Raw genomic sequence first — 20,311 nt, 5'->3', positions numbered from 1 at the left:
CCCTTCTTTTCTTTCCCCTTCTTTTCTTTCCCCTTCTTTTCTTTCCCCTCCTTTTCCTCCCCACTTACGTAAATGCAGAAGATAACCCTGCTGTCCCATCTGTTGATGCATTTTTAGTGGGAGAAAATCTCCATGCAAGCTGAGGTACCACATCCAGAGGCAGGGCCATAGGGATACTGAGTCTAGGTGATAGCCTGCTGCCACTGGTTTCATTGTGATTCTTGATATTTTACAACTTAAATTTAATTACTGCTAAATTGTCATTTGCATGATTGGAGGAAAAGAAAGGGAAATAAAAAGAAAATGTGTTTAAAGGGAAAGATGGGGTACTTACTATACACCAGTGACTAGTAAGGATATAAATGATGGCTTCAATCTTTAGCTTTTCGTCAGTGCATACACCCTAATCTGTTTTACTTCAGATTTTGTACCTTCTGCTAGTATCTTGGCTTATCAGGGTTCTGTTCCTAACAAGCTGACCTAGTCCTTTCTTCTTCTTGTTTTGTTTTTATTTTTATTTTTCATATCTTTTTTATTTTGAGATAGAGGTGGGGGGGTGGAGGGGCAGAGAGAGTGAGGGATAAAGAGAATCCCAAGCAGGTTCTGCACTGTTAGCACAGAGCCCAATTCAGGACTTGAACTCACAAACTGTGAGATCATGACTCAAGCCAAAGCCAGATGCTTAACTAACTGAACCACCAGGTGCCTCCTAATCCTTCATTCTTGAAAGGGTCTGAGCCTCTGGTAATTCCAACAGTATAGAATTGTGATAGTCTTTCAATAACCTTAACGTGTACATAGTATTGTAAGAATGTATTCCAGATCTCCCTGAGTTCTTCTCATGGTTTTCCAAGCCCCAAAGTCATAGTAGCAATCTCTTCTCCCCTTGCTAGTCAGGGACAGTCACCCCCAGCCAATTCTGTAGCCTCTGTTTTTGCTTTTCTTGTTTTTCTACTGTCGCGAGGAAATCAAACTGAACATGATAAGCTCAGCTTTCAATAGAGTGAAGCAGTTATTTTGTTTCCTGGTATAAATATTTCCTCAATGGGTACTAAAACTTCTAGATCAGCAGATTTCAGAGTTCTTGAGATAAAAGGCAAAACTTTGAGAGCAGAAATCACTCTACGAAAATCATTGTTTCCCTCAGCCATTGTATTCTGGAGATAGGAAACAGCAGTTACTGGTTGGTGGTTCAGAGCCTTGTAGGCCGCAGCATCCCAGATTCAGAAGTTTTTAGCTGGAGCAACAACTGGTACACGAAGCTTCAAGAAGCCTTTTCTTCCTACTAGGGACACAGCTGTGTCTGAAGATGAGTCTATTTGATATGAGGCCCTGAGCATCCACTCACTGCCATTTGAAGTGAATGCTTAGATCAAAGGCCATGTGATTTATAGGGGACATTCGGTTAATCTTGTGTAGTGGTGCTGGCAAAGCAACTTCAGAATTGGTGTCTCTTATAGAAAGAATCAGCCATCACCATTTTTTTAAAGTTTTTATTTAGGGGCGCCTGGGTGGCTCAGTCAGTTAAGCATCCAACTTTGGCTCAGGTCATAATCTCGCAGTTCGTGAGTTCGAGCCGCATGTCAGACTCTGTGCTGACGACTCAGAGCCTGGAGCCTGCTTCAGATTCTGTGTCCCGCCCCCCCTCCCCCCCCCCCCCCCCCCCCCCCCGCTTGTGCTCTGTCTCTTTCAACAATGAATAAATATTTTTAAAAATTTTAAGTTTTTATTTAAATTCCAGTTAACATACAATGTAGTATTAATTTCAGGTGTAGAATTTAGTGATTGAACACCACATCCAACGAGTGTCCTCCTTAATCCCCATCACCTATTTAACCCATCCCCCACCCACTGCCATCACCATTTCTATAATCCAAGGGGCTTGCAGTATTTTGCCTGCTAAGAAGTAGTGCCTATGGGGAACTCAGGCAAATGGATGCTGGACAGTAGTAGCAGCTGAGGTCCATCTTAGTGTAATTGATCTCTTGCATAACTGCTTTTCCTACCACCTGGTTGTGGTTGTTTTCATGAACTCACTAGGCAAGCACTAGGCTGGCTGCAGGAGGATTTATGACTTGATCTCTGATTTGAGCCATCTCTCCAGTGATTATTAAGAGCCTTTACATTTTGATTTGTTTGATTTGGTAGTAGCAGGATTCTGGTGAGGAATTTTTTAGGGTATGGCACCATTGTAAGAGGTTCATTCAAATAGCCATTCCTTTTTTTTTCCCCCTCCCAAATAGCCATTCCTTAAATCTTTCCTTGGTTTTTCCTCTGATCTTTTCCTTCAAGGCCATTCATCATGGCACAGAGAAGGGAAAGATTGTAGGCTGTTTAGCCACTCCAAGAAGTGTCTACTACAGAAGTAATAATGTGGTCTGCAAGTTCCCAAAATTTAATAATATTTTCTAAAAGTTTTCAAAATGTTTTTGTCTTAATTAGATTCAGATCTTTTCCCATTTAGATTTCATGCTGTACAGTTTCTCAGCCATAAAGACCTTATTTTAAAATTTGTTTTTATTTTGGTTTATAGAATGCTAAAACACAATATGTCCTTTGTGAAGGCATGTGTGTATGTATATATGTATGTATATGTGCATACACACACACACACACACACACATCTGAGCATAGGAAGTGTTTATAAAATGCATAGCAGAATTTTATGATTGATTATCTTTGGGGCATGGGTTAGGAGAAAAGAAGATTAAGTGTTGTGGAGAGCAACTTTTATTGTTTTACTTCAAAAAATGTGTACTACTTGACATTTCATATTCTGTTGAGGATGCACCTTTATTAATATGAAAATGTTGGCATAAAATTTTTGTTTCTTATAGTTAACGTTAGAGAGTTTTAGGATGATTTAAAGACTAATAAGCAGTACTTATATATAAAGCTATCTGTGCTGTCAACAAAAGTGTTGTTGTGGTTTTTAATTTTTTTTTTAGCCTGTTTGGGAGTTAGATGCTTCTTGAAAGTCACTGCATAAATTAGTTTTTCATGTATTTACACTAAAGTTGAATTTGTTTTTCTCATCAACATAAAGTTTTTATTTAAAACTATAATTAACAGGGGCACCTGGGTGGCTCAGTTGGTTGAGTGACTGACTCTTGATTTTGGCTCGGGTCATGATCTCATAGTTTCGGAGATTGAGCTCTGTGCTGGCAGTGCAGAGCCTGCTTGGGATTCTCTCTCTCCCCTCTCTCTGTACCTCCCCTTGCTCGCTCGCTCGCTCTCTCTCTCTCAAAATAAACTTTAAAAATACAAAATAAAACTGTAATTAACAAAAAGTATAATATATCTTACTCTGAAATGTCTATAATTCAGAGGTCAAGTTGCAATAAAGAATTGCAGGAAGGAGGCTTTCAACATGTTATTCTCTCTTCTAATTTTAGGTTTTGTGTCAGGTATCTGATAGGGACCCAATGCTATGAAGAGCTCTAAACTAGAAGTAAAAGGATGTACTTTCCAGTTTTTAGTATGTGCGGGCCGGATTGTATCATCGTTAGACTATTCAGTAGTTGACAATGATTTTGTCACCTCCCAAAAAGCAGTCAATTATATCTTTTTAAAAAAAAAAAAAAAAACATTCCTTCAAGTATATTTAGAGAAAAATGAACAAATTTTAAGTGAATTTTCTGTATATGAACTTTTAAATGTACTATTTTTAAAAATGAAAGGCTAGCCACAAGCCAGGAAAAATATTTGCAAAGCATATAGCTGGCAGAGGATTTGAACCAAAATATCTTAAGAACTCTCACTATTTGATAATAAGACAAAGAACCCTGTCAAAAAATAGACAAAGGGTTTGCACCAGAGATACATGAATGGCCAATACATCCCACATAGAAAGATACTCAGCATCACTAGTCATCAAGGAAATGCAGATTTAAACCATAGGGTGATACTATTACACACACACTAGCATGGCTAGGAATAAAGTCTGGTAATGTTAGAATTGGTGAAGATTTGGAGCAACTAGGAGTTTCCTTTCATACATTGCTGGTGAAATGGTATAGCCACTTTAGCAAACAATTGAGGAGTTTCTTATAAAGTTAAACATATTCTCTATGAACTCTTAAGTTACATTCCTAGGTATACATGCAAGAGAAATGAAAGCTTATGTCCACAAAAAGCTAATGTTCATAGTATTATTCAAAATGGTTCTAATTTGCTTTTAATGAATAGTTAACAATATTGAACAACCTTTCATGTGTTTCTTTGTTATGTCTATATCTGTCTTTTTAAGAAGTATTGACATCTTTAACTCTTAAAAAAATTTTTTTTAATGTTTATTTACTTTTGAGGGAGAGAGACAGAGCGTGAGTAGGAGAAGGGCAGAGAGAGAGAGAGGGAGACACAGAATCTGAAACAGGCTCCCCGCTCTGAACTGTCAGCACAGAGCCCAACGCTGGACTCAACTCACAAACCTCAAGATCATGACCTGAGCCAAAGTCTGATGCTTAACCAACTGAGCCAACCCAGGTGCCCCTCTTTAGCTCTTTTTAAAATTAGGTTGCTTATTTTATTGAGCCATAAGAGTTTTTAATATATTTTGGATCTAATTGTCTTTTTTTGTGGTGCATATGTTATGAATACTTTCTCCAAGTCTGTGGATTTATTTCTTTTCTAAAAAACAAACAAACAGTTTATTTACTTATTTTAAGTAAACTGTACCCCCATTGGGGAGCTCAGACTCCACTGACTGACCCAGCCAGTCACCCTGAATTTGCTTCTCTTTTCTTTTTTTATGTTTATTTATATTTGAGAGAGAGAGACAGAGCACAAGCCAGGGAGGGCAGAGAGAGAGGGAGGCACAGAATCTGAAGCAGGTTTCAGACTCTGCTGTTAGCACAGAGCCCGACACAGGGCTCGAACTCAAACACTGTGAGTGAGATCATGACCTGAGTAGAAGTCAGATGCTTAACCGACTGAGCCACCCAGGCACCCCTATTTCATTTTTAAAACCATGTGTTTTGAAGAGAGAAGTTTTGACAACAGAGAGAAACACTGACAACAGCGTTTCCTTTTGTGGTTTGTGCTGAGAAATTCAGGGAATTCTGTTCAGAGAATTCTGTGCCTAACCGAAAGTCAACATTATTTAGCACTGTTTTCTTCTAGAAGTTTTATAGTTTACATTTTGCATTTTGATCTATGCTTCATTTTGAGTTAAATTTTGGATATGTTCTGATGTATGGGCTGGTTGAGATTCTTTTGTTTTGGTTTTGGTTTTTGTATATGGATACAGGTGCCCTAGAACCATTTGGTGAAAAGTTGTCTTTTTTCTCCATTGAATTGCTTGACATCTTTGTCAAAAATCAGTAGACAACACGTGTGCATCTATTTTTGGAATTTCTGTTCTTTTCCGTTAATGTAGGTGTCTGTCCTGTCATCAGTACTACATTGTCTTGATTACTGTAGCTTTAGAGTAAGTCTTGAAATCAAGTAATATGAGTACTCTGACTTTCTTGTTTGTTTTGAAATTGTTTTGGCTTCTAGTTTCCTTGCTTATCTGTGTAAAGCTTAGAATAATCCTGTCAGTTAAAAAAAAAAAAAAAGTACTAGAATTCAGATGCAGATTGCGTTAAATCCATAGATAAATTTGAAGAGAAGTGATAACTATGTTGAGTCTCCAGATCTGTGAACATGTTATATCTCTCTTTACTCTGGTCATCTTTGATGTATCTCATCAGTGTTTTGTAGTGCTCAGAGTACAGATCTTAACACACAGTGTGTTAGATTTATCCCCAAGTATTTCATGTTTTTTGGTTGCTGTTATAAATGACAGTATGTATATATATAATTTTTACTTGTTGATATGTGGAAATATGATCTTTATATATTGAATTTTGTATACTACAACCTTGCTAAATTCCCTTATTAAATCTAGTAGGGTTTTTGTAGATTCTTTGGGGTTTTCTATATAGTCATGTTGCCTGGGAAAAAGTTTTATTTCTTCCTTTGTAATGTATGCTTTTTATTTCTTTTCTATACCTGGTAGCACTGGCTAGGACTTCCAATATAATGTTAAAGACAGAAAGCATTCATAATTTCACCTTTAAATAGGTATTTGCTGTGTTTGTTTTAAGGATGACAATTATCAGGTTAGGTTGCATTCTGTTACTAGGTTAGTAAGAGTTTTTAAAATCATGAATGGATGATTTTGTCAAATGCTTATTTTGTACTGAGATTATCATATGTTTTTTCTTCTTTATTCAGTTGATATAATGAATTATATTAATTTTTCAACTGTTGAGCCAGCCTTGTGTTTCCAGGATAAACTCAACTTGGTCATGATGTGATATTTCTATTATATATTGCTAATATTTTGTTCAAATTTTTTGCATCTGTCTTCACAAAGGATATCAGATTTCTAGTCTCTTTCTCTTTTTTTAATGTCTTTGTTTGGTTTTGGCATTAGGAAATTATTGGTCTCATACCATGTTTTGGGAAGAGCTTCCTCCAGTCTGGTTTGAGCTGGTTAGAGTAAACACACATATATAGTTTGATATCTTTTGATTTAAGAAACGGGTGAGGGGTTTTATATATATATAGATAGATATAGATATAGATATATCTATATCTATAGATATAGATAGATATAGATAGATATAGATATAGATATAGATATATGCATGCTCAACTTTGCAAAGGTAGGGGTGGTTGGAGGCCATGGGACCAAAGATTTATGGGAGAGAATGACCCTCCTCAAGGTATATCTTAAAAAAAAATGTTTATTTATTTTTGAAAAAGAGAATCCCAAGCACTCCTTGTACTGTCAGAGCAGAGCCTGACACCAGGCTCGATGCCACGAATCATGAGACCATGATCTGAGCCAAAATCAAGAGTCAGATACTCAACCAACTGAACCATCCAGGCACCCCCAAAGTGTATCTTTTTATATATTGACTTTTCAAAACAAAGCATGTTATCTTCCATATTCAAAATAAGATAGGGATGGGAAAAATCTTAAACTATTAAAATAAATGAACCTGTCTGTATTTTAATCTAGTGCTATACCTATATTGTAAGGGAAGAATGAGTCTAAATGATTCATTAACACAGTATTTGACTATTTACCCTCAACTTGGGTGGAGGAAGAGGGAGGGATTGCAAACAAATCTTGAACTCTTTCTACTAGAGTTTATTTTTGTAGTGACATAGGCAAAGCAGCTCTGGGTCATTTTTAGGTGTATCATGCATTGGCTAAATATTTAGATTATTGGAGCCAGGGCCTGAGGATGGAGGGACGTGCAAATATGGAAAGGGGAAAGGCAGAAATTAATCCTGTGGAGATGGATTGAAATTAAAGGTATTAATGTGAAGTCATTATTTTTGCAACTAGTATGTATATGTGTGCACAAATGTGTATCTACGTGTGGCATGTATGTACACATATATTTGTATGCGTATGTGTGTGTATATATATATACACATATATATGTATATACACACATATATGTATATATATGTATATACACATATATCTGTATACATACGTGTATATATACACATATATATACACATATATATACATATATATATACACATATATATACATATATATGTATATATATGTGTATATATATGTGTATATATATATATGCATTTGTATATTTCCTGGTAACTCCAGCAAAAAGGCTGAGAAGAAAAGAACAATGAGAACACTTAATTCCCAAATCTTGGTCTGTACCACTGTTCCCAGCACAGAGGAACCAGAGATCTTCAGAGAATTGGCTGATTGCAGGTCTGGGCAGGGTACATACCAGGTGACCTGTATCCTTTTCTTTTTTTATGTACTAGAAAGTAAAAATTTTTTTTTTAAATGGGAGCATTTCATAAGAAGCCTGTTGGGTTTCCTACTGGTTCATTCAGTCTGTATTAATTTAATCATAAATAAGTATAATAATTAATTATGAACCAGTAGAAATAGGAATCATTATTCATAGTAAATAAACTGATAAATGAATAAGTAGAGAAGGGAGGTCTCTTGCTTACAGTAGAATTCTAAGTTCTAGAGCTGGAAAATCGTCAATTTGCAGCCATTATAGTAAAGATAAGACAGGGCAAGAAATAACAAAATCGAGGGAGCATGTTGATGAGGTGAAGGTTATTTCCATGGTATTAAAGTGTCTTCCAACAAATGACTTATTATTTGCAAGGTACAAAATTGGGTTTATACGTTGGTGACAACAACGTGGGGCAAATGACTACCATGTGATTTCAGATATGACATCCTGAGGGGACATACCATCATCTGTGTGGTAATCTGGCCCAAACTGCATAACCTGAATCTCATCATGAGGAAACATTAGACAGACTCAACTGAGGAGCATTCTACTTAGAGGAGGGAGGGGCACCTGGGTGGCTCAGTTAAGTGTCCAACTCTGGATTTTGGCTCAGGTCATGATCTCATGATTTATGGGATCAAGCCATCCTTCCTCGGGCTCTGCACTGACAGCATGGAGCCTGCTTGGGATTCTCTCTCTCCTCCTCTGTCTGCCCCACCCCTGTGTGTACACGCACATGCACATGCTCTCTTTCTCAAAAATTAAAACATTTTAAAAAGTGGGGGATGGAGCTGTGTTCTTCCAAAAATTGAATGTCATAAAAGACAGGGCAATGTTCTGTATTAAAGAAGGCTTAAGAGAGATAATCACTAACTGCACCACCTGACCCTATACTGGATGGGGGGAAAATACTATAAAAGGATAGTATTGAAGGACCCATTGAAAAAATTGGGGATGTGGATACTAGAGAAAATAAAAACATTGTAACACTGTTCAAATTACTGAAGATTACTCTGGTTATAAAAGAGAATATCTCTATTTTTAGGAAATGCATAGTGAGTCAATGGAGCAAAGGGCTGTGATGTTATATAATTTATCTTTGGTTTGTTTAGAGGAAAAATAGTGTGAGTGTGTGTGTCCGTGTGAATGGAAAGGAAGTGCAAGAGAATCCATGAGCACAGACGATAAAACAAAGAGGGTAACATTAACAATTGGTGACTTTAGGCATAGTGGTGGTTTTTAATTCTTATATTTGCAGCTTTTATGTAAGTCTGAAATTATTTCCAAACCACATATTTAAAACACTTAAAAATATCTGCCCTTTATTTTTAGAGTTTCTTTATTTATAAAGAGTATGGTTCTTTGTCTGGAACCAGTTTGGAATGAACATTTTTGTAATATTTTCCTGTGTGTTGGTGTTGTGCCTCTGCCAGCCAACCATTGTTGAATATGACAGCAGTTAGTGGAAAATAAGTGTCACTGTGTGGACAGCTAGAATTTAAGACCTGATTTGGGGAGGGGAACTATTTACTACAGCGATTACTTTAATTTTCTAGAAGTATTGGCTACAATGCCTATTGAAGTCTTTCGAGTTGTTATCACTTAACTGTTGAAATACTAGAATGATTATTTTACATCAAAAATCTATTGCCCCTGATTAGATATTCTTGTTTTGTAAACTCAGGAAGATTGTAATTTTTAGCCTAAGAGTGTAATTACTTATTTGTTCGTTAAAAAAATGTTTATTGAATGCCTACTGTGTGCCATAACCCTTTCTAGGCATTGAAGGTATAGCACCAAACAAAACAAAGCTCTTGCCCTTGTGGGTTTTATGTTTTTGTGGGAGGATATAGACAAACAGGAAAGAAGTGAAATAAATTTATGTTAGTAACATTGGAGAAAAATAGGTAGATTAGGGATGCTGGGAGTAAAATTGTTACAGTTTTAAAAAGAGTGGACAGGAAAGATTTAGTTCAGGAGACAAATATTTGTGCAAAGATCTGAAGATAGTGTAGGAGTGAGGCATGTAGAGATAATCATCTCCTGGAAAAGCATTTGGGCAGAGAGAATAGCAAGTGTAAAGGCTCTGAGGCAGGAGTTATGTCTAGCGTGAATATGGAATTGCAAGGAGGTCAGTAGGAAATGAGGTCAGAGGTAATAGGGGCCGAATTATGTAGGTTCTTTTTATGCTATTTTAAAGATTGTGGCATTTACTCTGGGATGAGAAGCCATTAGGAGATTTTGGGCACAGATGTTACATTGTATGAGTTATGTAAGATTATCAGGATCACTCTGACTGCTTTGATGAGAAAGGACTGAAGTGGGGCAAGGGTAGATGTTGGGAGGCCAGTTACTAAACTATGGGAAAAATCCAAGTGACAGATGATACTTATTCTGGTTAAAGTCTTTAGATGATGGGAGGTGGTCAGAATCTGGATGCATTTTGTAGACAGAGTCAGTACAGTTTGCTATTGGATGGAGAAAGGGTAAATACTTGAACTTTAGTGATTAGTGAGAAGAGGAGAAGGAAGCCAAGGAGGTGAGGAGAGACCAGTGAGATAGGATGAAACCAGGAGAAACTTTGTTCTAGAAGCCAGATAGAGAAGATATCAGGGTTTGATGAGTCATACCAGTTGGCTGTAGATAGGTCAAGAAAGATGAGAACTTGGATTCAATAATAATATGTAGGTGACCTTCAAGTTCAGTGGCATATTGGGGAGCAAAAGTCTCATTAGAATGTATTCAATTTGAATTGAAGAATCTTGGAAACAGAGTATGGTCATCTCTTTTGTGACCTTTTGCAAAAAAGGAATCAGAGAAACTAGCCAGAAACTAGAGAGGTGATGGTAGGTTCAAAGGTTCCTTGTTATTGTTTGTTTTCTAATGATTGGAAACACACACACACACACACACACACACACACACAAATGGTTTGCTTCATAATATGGAGGAAATTAGGAAATTGATGATGGAGAGGAGAGAATTGGACCTTACTAGAGCAATGTTCTTGAAAGGTAGGGGCATGATATCTATTTTCAAAGTGGAGGAGTTAGACTTTTTGACCCAAAAAGTTCAAGCATAGTAGAAGAGTAAATCTGTAGATTTTGGTGAGTGGGTAAGTGTGGTTCTAGAAGTTCTCTTCTGATTGCTTATATATATATAGGAATCAAGGACAACATGTAGAGTAACTCAGATCTTAGGTGGCTTTTGATTTTTTTTTCTTGAATGATGCAGATTAGGTGATCTGCCAGGAGTCCTGAGAAGCAACAGGAGGGCTGTAGCCATGCTTGTTAAATTTTTTTTTTTTTTTGAGACATTTAGGTTTTTGTTGCTCTTCAGTCTAATTGGTTTGTATAACACTTAGGAAGAGATTATAAAAAATTTTTTTTCTTAATTTTTTTAAATGTTTATTTATTTTTGACAGAGAGAGAGAGAGACAGAGCATGAGTGGGGGAGGGGCAGAGAGAGAGGGAGACACAGAATCTGAAGCAGGCTCCAGGCTCTGAGCTGTCAGCACAGAGCCCGACGCGGGGCTCGAACTCACAGACAACGAGATCATGACCTGAGCCGAAGTCAGACACTCAACCAACTGAACCACCCAGGCTCCCCTAAAAATTTTTTTTAATGTTTTTATTTTTCAGAGAGACAGAGCATGAGCAGGGGAGGGGCAGAGAGAGGGAGACACAGAATCTGAAACAGGCTCCAGGCTCTGAGATGTCAGCACAGAGCCCAACGCGGGGCTCAAACTCACAGACTGCGAGATCATGACCTGAGCCGAAGTCAGACGCTTAACTGACTGAGCCACCCAGGCGCTCCGGGCAGGGATTCTTAAAACACTTTTGGGGCTCTGGAAAAATTTTTTTCCCATTGATCTTCGAGCCAAAAAGTATAAGGTCCTTAGAATTTTCATTAAATTGTAGGCTCTTAAAGACATATTTAAGCCAAGGAGGTAAAGCTAATTGTCTAGTCAAGTCTGGAATCTCTGTGGTCTTCTGAATTATATAATTTAATTTGGAAATTCAGTTTTCATACCTGTGTGCATATTCATGTATTCAAACTCAACCTGTTGACAATATAGCTGACTTATTCTAAATTAGAGGCAACAAGAGCATGAAATAAAAATGTGTAAAATGTCAAAGTCAAAATAAGAACTCTGCCTAACGTGTGATTTATTTATTTTACTTGAGAGAGAAAGACCCAGGGGAGTGTGTGCGTACCCAGGCAGTGGAGGGGAAGAGGGAGAGAGAGAGGGAGAGGAAGGGAGAGAAAGAAAAAGAAAGAAAAGAAAAAAGAAAAGAAAGAGAAAATATTAAGCAGGTTCTATGTTCAGCACAAGCCCATTGCAGCACTTGATCCCACCACCAGGGGGTCATGACTTGAGCTGAAATCAAAAATTGGGCGCCACCCAGGTGCCCCTAAAGTGTGATTTAAATTGTGATTTGGGTAAACCTGATATTTGAAATTATATTGCATTTTGCAGTTAGAATGCATTGAAATCATGTCAAAGCATTTACCCTTGGTGAATTTATATTAAAATATTAAAGTGGGTAAAGCCAAATAATCATCAAAGATGCTAAAATTTCTAGGAAATAGTAAGTAAAGGCAGACAGCCGAGGAAGAATTGGCAAAATGTCTGAATAGGCATTTCATAAAAGAGGAAACGTGAATTAGCCAATAAATCTGAAGAAATGCTCAGTATCTTTCATCAACAGGAAAATGCAAAGTTAGGCCACAATTCTATGCCATTTTACACCCCAAAATTAACTTAGCATTACTAAGTATTGGATGTGGTTCAGTATGAACTACCTGTTGCTGTTGGGATTATAAATTCCTAAACACACTTTGGGGAAAGTAAAAATTGGCATCTTCATGAAAAATTGAACATAGACGTATTCATCAACTACTAGGCAGAAACTTAAGAGAAACTTTGGCACACGGGCCATAGGAGATGCCTATGAGAACTTTTGTAACAGAAATGCTCATAATAGGAAAAAAATCTTGGGAGAAGAATAAGATACTATTGTAAAGAAAATGGATAATTCACTTATGATATATTTATACAATGCAGAATTATTCTACAGTAAAAGGAATGAGCTACAACTGATGCAGCAACTGGATGAATCTTTAAAACGTAATACTGAATGAAAAAGTCAAACCGAGAAGACCGGAGCTATTTAATACCATTTTCACAGAATTCAACAGCAAACGAAATGAAACCCTATGTTGTTGGGGGATATATACATATGTTTTAAATCTTTTAAAAAATCAAGTAACGATAAAATATAGCCTAGCAGTTGCAGCAGACAGAAGGGATGAGAGAGGTGGGGGCATGGATTTGGGGGGAGCCAGTCAGGAAAACATTACCATTAACTTCTATTTAGGTTCTCCAGTGGGGGGAGGAGCAGGTACCTGGGTGTTCCCTCTATTATTGTCCTTTGAATTTAAAACATGTTACAAGGGGCGCCTGGGTGGCTCAGTCAGTTAAGCGTCCGACTTCGGCTCAGGTCACAGTCTGACGTTCCGGTCCGTGAGTTCGAGGTCGCGTCGGGCTCTGGACTGATGGCTCAGAGCCTGGAGCCTGCTTCCGATTCTGTGTCTCCCTCTCTCTCTGCCCTCCCCCGTTCATGCTCTGTCTCTCTCTGTCTCAAAAATAAATGTTAAAAAAAAAAATTAAAAAATAAATAAAATAAAACATGTTACAAATAACTCTTGTAGTAACAATAAGTTAGAAAGTAGGGGAAGCATATTCTGAAGTCACAGTTTAGAAGACACGTCATCACTTCTGCTTATTCCCTTACTGCCACTTGAATTCCTAATGTCACTCAGTTTTATACCAGAGGTATCTTCTTTTATTAGTCTTTTATCTGATTAAGCCTGTGTCTGCCATTTGTCAAGCCACTCAGGAACTACTTGTTGGATGAATAACTGAATGAATGACTTGGGAAAATAATTCAGGATTTTTCTTAGAAACTACTTAAGAGGGAGATTTTGAAAAATACTTTTCCTTCCACTACTAGCTGGGTGAGATGGACAGCAAAACTAGGTTATTATTGCAGAGACTTTTGAATGATAATGGACTGTATATTTGAAGGCAGTATTTCTTTTTTTTTAAAGTAAAACTCTTTTAATTTTTTAAAAGTAATCTCTGAGATCAGGAGTCACACACTCTACCTACCGAGTCAACAAGGTGTTCTTTGAAGGCAGTATTTCTGATTATGTTTTAACTATTGTAATATGATCAGAGAGATTAACAAATACATGACAAAAACAAATAGTTGATCAGAACAGCAGACAGAAAGCCCATGGGAATTAGTCCAAGCTCCTCAGTTTTGAATAAAGGCACTTTGGGACTAAAGAAATAATTGATTAAGATCATAGAATTTGTTGAGAACAGAGTTAGGAAAGACCAGAACCTAGATCTCATGATTCATATACTAGGATTTTCATATTGAAATACTGAATGGTAAATAAAATATTTTTTTCAGACTTTTTGTTTTGTTTTTTAAAGTAATCTCTGTACCCAGTGTGGAGCTTGAACATATAACTCAGAGATGAAGAGTCTCATGCTCTGTCGACTGAGCCAGCCAGGCACCCCAAATAAAACAAACATTTGAATGTCCTGTAGAAGGCATGCTTAACAACTTAAGCGTGGGTTATAACCATTAAGTAGGAAGCAGTGTTTTCTGATTTTAAGTTAGGGCAAACTACAGTTAGCTTCAGATACTTGACAAATATACCTAGAGAACTAACAAGAAGTTTTTGCCTTTTTGGCTCATAAAAGCAAAAAAAGAGTGTGATCTGTGATGTACAAATGAACACTGGACTGGAAATGGGGAAGAATTAGGTTCTGAACCTGGCCCTGCCACTAAGTAACTGTGTTGTCATTGATTCTTTGCATAATTTTTCCTGGTCTTAGTAGATGGTTTAGAGAGACCAGATTTAAATGACTATATTTTTTGTGGACAGATTTTATCTGTCTTAAATAAGTCATTGTCATGTGTTCCATTATTAAATCATTGGCCACAAATAAGGAGACAAAGAGGGAATCAGTTGAAAATGAATGACTCATTATGCCAATACATATTCTGAAAATAAACTTTTTTTTTTTCTTTTTTTCTTACATCACAGGTATAATACTTCTCCACATCTGCTTCAGGAAGAAAGTGCCTGCCATTCCTATTGTTTCTACGCAGGTTCATGCCAGCCCAGAACGGAGAATCAGGTCAGTTTTAGGATTGTTTTGTCTGTCGAATAAGGAGCCAAGAGCAAGAATCATGATAGTCTTTCTTGCATCATTGTATTGTAGCAAGACCACTGAACTCTGCCCCAGAAGAGCTGGGTTTCAAGCCTTCTTTCCCATTGATGGCTGGGTAAGCTTAGGCAAACCTTTCCTGAATGGCTTGTAGTTTTCTGCACCCCTCCCCCCCACCAAAAAGGATATATTAGAATAAATTATCTTCAGTTTCAATTATAGCTTTAAAGCATTGTTACTTTTATTGTAGGTACCTACATAGAATAAAATCGTATTGTTAAAACATCAATTTCATTCTTTTTTTCCCCTGGAAAAATCTAGTTGTAAGCACAAGCTTTGGAACTCTAACCTATTGTATTGTAGTTCCTTGGAGTGACTAGTTTAAATGATGAGCTACGTTGTAAGGGACTCGAGAGTATTCTTGCTATCTGGTTGCCTTAGTTTTAGTATTTTACTTTGCTTTATTGTTACTGAAACATTTTTTACATGAGGTTATTAGTCCTTCAATAATGTTCTTCAGCTTTAGAGAGGATACCTTTTTGACCATGTTAGTTCTCTATTGATTGTACGTGACACAATTCAAATATCTTAAACAGAAAGGGGAAGTTATCAGGCTTTTGGATATATCCCAGGGGATACCAAAAGCTCTGGGGACATGGAAATGCAGCTGGGCTGTACAAGAAGAACCCAGAAACCAAAGACAGTCAGGTTTCCCTCACACTGTCAGTGTGGCGCTTCTCCTGTGCGTCTGTGTCACTATCTTTGGAGAACTGGCTTTCTTCATGTTTCCATTCCTTGTCATGGGAAGCATGGTTTTCACCACTTCCCTACACTCTGTATTTTAAACTTCAAACTCCCAAAGAAAGGCTAACGAACGCTTAAGTACCCTATCCCAGATTCCCCAGAACAGACTCTGATTCTTTAGTCAGGTGTCCCTAAGCAAGTTGTGCTTTGGGGCAGGGTCATTTTAAAACTTGGCAATGGCTATCTTCCCATCTTTGTTTCAAAGCCTGTTGTCCAAAAAGGATCTGATTTATTCCTACTACAATACACGTGGCTAATAATAGAGGCTTACCCTTTCTTTTTTTTTTTTTTTTTTTTTAATTTTTTTTAATGTTTATTTATTTTTGAGACAGAGAGAGACAGAGCATGAACAGGGGAGGGGCAGAGAGAGAGGGAGACACAGAATCTGAAACAGGCTCCAGGCTCTGAGCTGTCAGCACAGAGCCCGACGCGGGGCTCGAACTCACGGACCGCGAGATCATGACCTGAGCCGAAGTCAGATGCTCAACCGACCGAGCCACCCAGGCACCCCAAGGCTTACCCTTTCTAGGAGTATTTGTATTTCAGTTGGGATCAAACATTAAGCTGTATTTCCAAAACTGTGTAGAAGTGAAAATGTGAGTTCTAGTAGATAAAAATGATTAATATAGATGAAAGAAAAACATTAGGGATTGAAAGGCAGTATTTTAGGGTTTGGAGATGGAAGAAAATGAGTAACCCATGTTTGTATACTTAATGGAGGGCAGATAGATAATCACATATTTTTTTTAGCTTATTTTGAGAAAGAGTATGAGCCAGTGCACACACTCAAGCAGGGGAGGGGCCGAGAGAGAGAGGGAGAGAGAAAAATCCCAAGCAGGCTCCACACTGTCAGTGCAGAGCCCAATTCGGAGCTCGAACTGACAAACTCTTGAGATCCTGACCTGAGCCGAAATCAAGAGTCAGATGCTGAACCAACTGAGCTACCCAGGTGCCCTGCACATATATATTTCTAAGGTTGCAGTGGTACAAAATTTAATACAGCAAGTAAAAGAAAAGCTTTTCTATTTAACTTTCTGAAAACAAGATTTGAAGGTAAGGGAAAGGACCATTAGGTTTAGTCTCAGCTCAACTATTAACTATGATTTTGCCTAAATCACTTATTCTTTGTGCACCTCAGTTTACTGAATCTGGGCCACTTACCAGCTGCATGACCTTAACTTCAAGACATCAGTTTTCTTCATCTTAAAAATGGAATTGGTGATAGTGATAGCTCACAGGTTTCTTGTGAGGAATTACTATATGTTAAGTGTACAGAAAAGCTCCTGGCACATCAGCAGTATCACTTTTTGAAATGAGTGGATTAAATTACAGGATTGTTGGAGTCCCAGGTAACTTAAAAAAAAATAAAAAGAAATCTGTGGTCTAAGATATTTCTGATACGACCAACATCTTTTTTTCAGAATTAAGACTTAGAAGCCTTGGCCGTCTACTTGAGCCCTGTGTTAAGGCTAGTTTTGGTACTGCCAACAAAAGTTATTTTGAATTAAGTGTAGGTATTAGTTCTCTATGGCTACATGTATTAATTTGTTAGGGCTGCTGTAGCAAATTACTACAAACTGGATAACTTAAGCAACAGAAATTTATCTTTTAATGTTTATTTATTTTGAGAGAGAGAGAGAGAGAGAGAGCATGCAAGTTGGGGAAGGCCAGAGAAAAAGGGAGAGAGAGAATCCCAAAAATCCCAAGAGCCGATGCAGGGCTCGAACTTAGAAAACCGTGAGATCGTGACCTGAGCTGAAGTCAAGAGTCAGACGCTTAACTGACTGAGTCACCCAGGAGCCCCAATTTATTTATTTTTAAAAGTTTATATGTTTATTTTGAGAGAGAGAGAGAGAGAGAGAGAAATTAGGGGAAGGGCAGAGAGAGGGAGAGAGAGAGAATCCCAAGCAGGCTCCCTGCTGTCGGCAAACCATAAGATCATGACCTGAGCCAAAATCAAGAGTCAGACGCTTAATTGACCGAGCCACCCAGGTGCCCCGAGACATATATTGAGAGAGTTTAAAAAGTTCAAGGAATTGAACTCCATACAGTATGAAAAATGCGGATATATTTAACGTGAAGATTAAAATACAAATTTTTAATTTTTTATAATTAGAAAAAAATGCAAGTTGAAAATTAAAATAGCATTACAAATTAGACTATTGGGATTTTATTTTATTTTTTTTAATTTTTTTTTTTTCAACGTTTTTTTTTTTTATTTATTTTTGGGACAGAGAGAGACAGAGCATGAACGGGGGAGGGGCAGAGAGAGAGGGAGACACAGAATCGGAAACAGGCTCCAGGCTCGGAGCCATCAGCCCAGAGCCTGACGCGGGGCTCGAACTCACTGACCGCGAGATCGTGACCTGGCTGAAGCCGGATGCTTAACCGACTGCGCCACCCAGGCGCCCCAGACTATTGGGATTTTAAATTTTAATTCAGTTTTTCTTTATTTCAAGAAATGATACCCTAAGTTTGGGACTTAGAAATCATTTTTTATATGAATTTTTTTTAAGTTTATTTATTTTGGGGGAGAGTGTGCACATGCAGTGTGCTCTGCACCAACAGCACAGATGTGGGGTTCCACCTCGCTAACCATGAGATCATGACCTGAGCCGAAATCAAGAGTTGGATGCTTAACCACCTGCGCGATCCAGGTGCCCCAGAAATATAAATCATTTTTATCACACTTTATATCCCCTTTTGTGATACTTTTTTTTCCGCCTTAGAGTTTTGGTTTATTGTCTAGAGCTAGAGGTTTCTATGACTTCCATCTCTGAGTTGTTTTTGACCGCAAGTATCCCTTATTTGGCTCTTGTTTTGAGGACAGTTTATGTATTGATCTTTATTGATAGTGTGATTAAAAATATTGCATAATGGGTGCCTGGGTGGCTCAGTCGGTTAAGCCTCTGACTTCAGCTCAGGTCACGATCTCACAGTTCATGAGTTCGAGCCCCACGTCAGGCTCAGTGCTGACGGCTCAGAGCCTGGAGCCTGCTTCGGATTCTGTGTCTCCCTCTCTCTCTGCCCCTCTCCCGCTCGTGCTCTGTCTCTCTCAAAAATAAACAAACATTAAAAAATTTTAAAAAAATATACTGTATAAAGATTTAAAAGCAGATATTAGTGAGAACTGCAGTGTAGTACATGTTTTGGTTAAGGCACCAAACTCAGTCATATTTCCAGGTTTCAGTCATGGTGTCGTTGCTTACAGCTCTTTGTCCTAGTACATATTTCTTAATTTCTCTTCTTATTTCCTATCTGTAAACTGAGTGTACTAATAGTATTTAATAGAAGTATCATAAGGGTTAAACAAGGTAATGCTTACAAAGTCCTTAACGCTGTACCTGGCACATTGTAAGTAAAAGCTAAATTTATGTTAGCTCCCATTCATTGTTGCAAACAATGGCCTTAAATCATTTTTATCTCTGAGTTTTTTAAGATTAGAATATCAACAAAACAGTGTTCTGCCGACGAAAATGCAAAAACCTCCGTGTTTAGTTGATTACACAGTTCATTAGCATATTGGCTTTATTTTTGAAAGGCAGAATAGAGTTTGCCTAAAAGGATATGAGTTTAGAGCCATTGCTTAAATTATTGACTAAGAAAGGCAGGAAGGAATTGGAGAAATAAGTGTGCTTTTTTGCTGTAGGTCTCAAGAGCTTTTTTGTAGTCCCCAAATACATACGTATGTGGTATAATGTATCTGTAACACAAGGATGTCAACTTTTCATTTTCGTTTTCTTCTTAAACTTTTACCACTAGCCACTCCTCCCCCCTCCCCCTTTTTTTTGTTCTGTTTTGACCTGGGGGAAAGGAGTGGGAGAAGGGATGTCCATTCCCTTTACAGTTTTATACAGGACTTGTCATTGCTGGTCTTCTTACCTGTGGTAGGATTGCCCCTTGCTCCTGTTTTATGAAGATCTCTGCTAATAAGGCACCATTAGGTGTATTGATGTGGTTGTGAGTTGACTGTGGCCACTTAGGAACATCCTAAGAAAGCTAAACTCCAGGGTGCTTGGGTGGCAAAGTTGGGTAAGCATCCAACTTCCACTCAGGTCATGATCTCACGTTTCTGTTTGTGAGTTCAAGCCCGGCATCAGGCTCTGTTGCTGTCAGTGCAGATGGTGCTTTGGATTCTCTGTCTCCCCCTCTCTCTGCCCCTCCCCCGACCCTGCAAGCTAAATTCCTTCTCCCTGTAGAAGAAGGATCTATGCCTAAATTGAGGGAAATGTGGAATTAAGAGGACGTCTCCTGTTCACATACATTGTGGTCCTAATTTGGTGTCAGCTTTACATTGTCTGAGCACATTTTTGTGTGTGTTTTATTTAAATGAAAATGAAGGCCACTGCTCTCCTTAGGAGTTTGTAATTTGGAAGTGTTATACAACAAATGATATAGAAAGAAGAGAGGAAACGGGAGAAGATCTGAAGTATAATCTCTCAAGCTGGTTTATTATTTTCTTTGT

The 20,311-nt window shown here is 37.8% G+C and overlaps 1 protein-coding gene across 10 annotated transcripts in view; it reads left to right on the top strand.

Annotated features, from left to right (window-relative positions):
- The window catches only part of WDFY3 (WD repeat and FYVE domain containing 3), a 290,160-nt gene that overhangs the window by 17,276 nt on the left and 252,573 nt on the right, over positions 1-20,311 (top strand). For 9 of the 10 annotated variants that reach the window (XM_049630812.1, XM_049630817.1, XM_049630814.1 and 6 more), the window contains exon 2: positions 14,919-15,012. The gene's annotated coding sequence lies outside the window, so the exon portion shown is untranslated. Of the gene's footprint in view, positions 1-1,727; positions 4,486-14,918; positions 15,013-20,311 lie in introns of those variants that run through there. The other variant, XM_049630813.1, reaches the window with a different exon arrangement.

Source organism: Panthera uncia, chromosome B1 (assembly GCF_023721935.1).
Source record: "Panthera uncia isolate 11264 chromosome B1, Puncia_PCG_1.0, whole genome shotgun sequence".
Taxonomy (NCBI): Eukaryota; Metazoa; Chordata; class Mammalia; order Carnivora; family Felidae; genus Panthera; species Panthera uncia.
Note: the sequence above shows the minus strand (reverse complement) of the source record. Positions and strands in the feature narration are given on the sequence as shown.